Source organism: Bubalus kerabau, chromosome 19 (genome assembly GCF_029407905.1).
Source record: "Bubalus kerabau isolate K-KA32 ecotype Philippines breed swamp buffalo chromosome 19, PCC_UOA_SB_1v2, whole genome shotgun sequence".
Classification (NCBI taxonomy): Eukaryota; Metazoa; Chordata; class Mammalia; order Artiodactyla; family Bovidae; genus Bubalus; species Bubalus kerabau.
Window position 1 is genome coordinate 21,663,863 of NC_073642.1, and position 3,562 is coordinate 21,667,424.

Genomic DNA, 3,562 nt, shown 5'->3' on the forward strand with positions numbered 1-3,562 from the left:
ATCCAAACATTTTCCTTGAGAAGACAGGAAGTGGCACAGCAATCAGGTATTTATTACCTACTACTTTGCTGCACATATTGAGCTGGCTGAGTCTGCAGTCTTATAGGGTGGACAGGTGAAATGAGTAAACTAAGCCCTGGCTCTTAAACTTTAGCAGAGCCCCCTGTGCCTGCAGGTCATTGGACAATGTGAGTGTGGTAGATTAGATATCTGAATGATTCTCCCAGTGAGAAAGTGAAAAAACTGAATGCTGAATAAAATATCAAACAAAATATCTTTTTTTTTTTTTTTGGCGGTGCCACATGGAATGCAGGATCTTAGGTCCCCGATCAGGGGCTGAAACTGTGCCTCCTACGGTGGAAGGACAGAGTTTTAATTTACCACTGGACCACCAGGGAAGTCCTCAAAATATCTTTTAAAATGTATCACTGAAGTGACACAAAAATGAGTAATCTATAGATATCAAAACTGGGGGTAAAGGAGTCCCAAGGCCAGCTGGTACTCTGAGGCTTTCTGCTGGACACTGGAGGCTTTGAGCTTGCACTTTGACAGTTACTTCAGGTGAGAGATCAGAAGACAAATCTTAGGGTCCACCCAGTGATGTGGGAAAAAATGCATGCATATATATTTACATAAATTTTACTGACATAAATTGATGTATGGCTCCAATTTACAAATAATAATAAAACGCATAACACACCTTATTGTAAATTCTATATAGAAAATTGATTCCTACAAAACACTTGCTGATTTTTGTCAAAATGTTTCATCCATAGCCAACCTATGGTTGTAATTCACTGTAGCTCTAACATGAGTGTTGGCTAACACTTATCTATGTTAAGGAGGAAGATAAAATGAAACAAGACATATGTTGGCACTTTCTTCGTTAGTCAATAATGTAACCAACCTCTTTATTCAATCAGATAATAATTTTAAATACTGGAAGAGTACTTCTTCAATTTTTCTGAGCTAATCTCAACGTAATGGCTACAGACACAGCATACTTTTAAGTTTAATTTAAATTATTAATATTTCATCACTGTCTTAAGGCTAGACAATTAATAAAACATTAAACCAAGTTTCCTTTGTAGCATTTGCTGATTTTCAGGTGTAAATACTTTCACCATGGCTGATTTCAAGCTACCAATGTGATTTCACTGAACATGTTGGGAAGAGGTACACAATACTATTATTAATATATAGGATTTTCAATAGCGAATGGTTTAAACCAGGGGTTAGCAAACTTTTTCTTCAAAGTGCAAGATAATAAATATTTTAGGCTTTGTGGGCTACATAGGTCTCTGTCAAACACCATTATTTGGTTTTCTCCACAACACACTAAAATATTTTAAAAAAAATTCTTAACTTGAGGACTATATAAAAACAGGCTATGCACCAGATTTGGCATACAGGCTATAGTTTGCCAACCTCAATTTCAAATAAAAGATTAGATATAGCATAAGAGAGAATTAGTGAACTAGAGAACTAGTGAATTAGCAACAATTGAAACCCAAAGTGGGTGGAATGATATCTTTAATTTGCTAACAGAAAATAACTGTTGACCTATAATAATTCTATACCTTGTGAAACTAGCTTTCAAGAAGAAAGATGAAATAAAACCATTTCAAACAAAAGCAGAGTGTGCTGCCAAAATTTTTTCACTAAAGAAAACCTAAATGTACTTCTGATACCCTGGATAGAAGAACCAAGTAAAAAAAAGAAGAAGAAATGGTGAGCAAAGATGTCAGCCAACATGTGTATAAAACTAAGCACATATAGTCTGTATAAAAATATTAAAAACTGTGAAATTTGTGTGTGTGTAAAAGGAAACAGGCTAAAATACTGGGTGGGAATATCAAATAAATTAGGAGACTGTGATTGGGATGAAAGAATTCTAAGACCCTTACGTATTTGGGAAGAATGCACAGATTCTGATTGGACTTTAGACTTCACTATGTTAGGTATGCTACTGGAGATCAGTGGAGAAATAACTCCAGAAAGAAGGAAGGGATGGAGCCAAAGCAAAAAGCATACCCAGCTGTGGATGTGACTGGTTTTTAGAAGCAAGATCTGATGCTGTAAAGAGCAATATTGCATAGGAACCTGGAATGTTAGGTCCATGAATCAAGGCAAATTGGAAGTGGTCAAACAGGAGATGGCAAGAATGAACGTCGACATTCTAGGAATCAGCGAACTAAAATGGACTGGAATGGGTGAATTTAACTCAGATAACCATTATATCTACTACTGTGGGCAGGAATCCCTCAGAAGAAATGGAGTAGCCATCACGGTCAACAAGAGAGTCTGAAATGCAGTACTTGGATGCAATCTCAAAAATGACAGAATGATCTCTGTTTGTTTCCAAGGCAAACCATTCAATATCACAGTAATCCAAGCCTACGCCCCAACCACTAACACTGAAGAAGCTGAAGTTGAACGGTTCTATGAAGACCTACAAGACCTTTTAGAACTAACACCCAAAAAAGATGTCCTTTTCATTATAGGGGACTGGAATGCAAAAGTAGGAAGTCAAGAAACACCTGGAGTAACAGGCAAATTTGGCCTTGGAGTACGGAATGAAGCAGGGCAAAGGCTAATAGAGTTTTGCCAAGAGAACGCACTGGTCATAGCAAACACCCTCTTCCAACAACACAAGGGAAGACTCTACACATGGACATCACCAGATGGTCAACACCGAAATCAGATTGATTATATTATTTGCAGCCAAAGATGGAGAAGCTCTATACTGTCAGCAAAAACAAGACTGGGAGCTGCCTGTGGCTCAGATCATGAACTCCTTATTGCCAAATTCAGACTTAAATTGAAGAAAGTAGGGAAAACCACTAGACCATTCAGGTGTGACCTAAGTCAAATCCTTTATGATTATACAGTGGAAGTGAGAAATAGATTTAGGGGACTAGATCTGATAGAGTGCCTGATGAACTATGGAATGAGGTTCATGACATTGTACAGGAGACAGGGATCAAGACTATCCCCATGGAAAAGAAATGCAAAAAAGCAAAATGGCTGTCTGGGGAGGCATTACAAATAGCTGTGAAAAGAAGAGAAGCGAAAAGCCAAGGAGAAAAGGAAAGATATAAGCATCCGAATGCAGAGGTCCAAAGAATAGCAAGGAGAGCAATAAGAAAGCCTTCCTCAGCAATCAATGCAAAGAAATAGAGGAAAACAACAGAATGGGAAAGATGAGAGATCTCCTCAAGAAAATTAGAGATACCAAGGGAACATTTCATGCAAAGATGGGCTCGATAAAGGACAGAAATGGTATGGACTTAACAGATGCAGAAGATATTAAGAAGAGGTGGCAAGAATACACAGAAGAACTGTACAAAAAAGATCTTCATGACCCAGATAATCATGATGGTGTGATCACTGACCTAGAGCCAGACATCCTGGAATGTGAAGTCAAGTGGGTCTTAGAAAATATCACTATGAACAAAGCTAGTGGAGGTGATGGAATTCCAGTTGAGCTATTTCAAATCCTAAAAGATGATGCTGTGAAAATGCTGCACTCAATACGCAGGCAAATTTGGAAAACTCATCA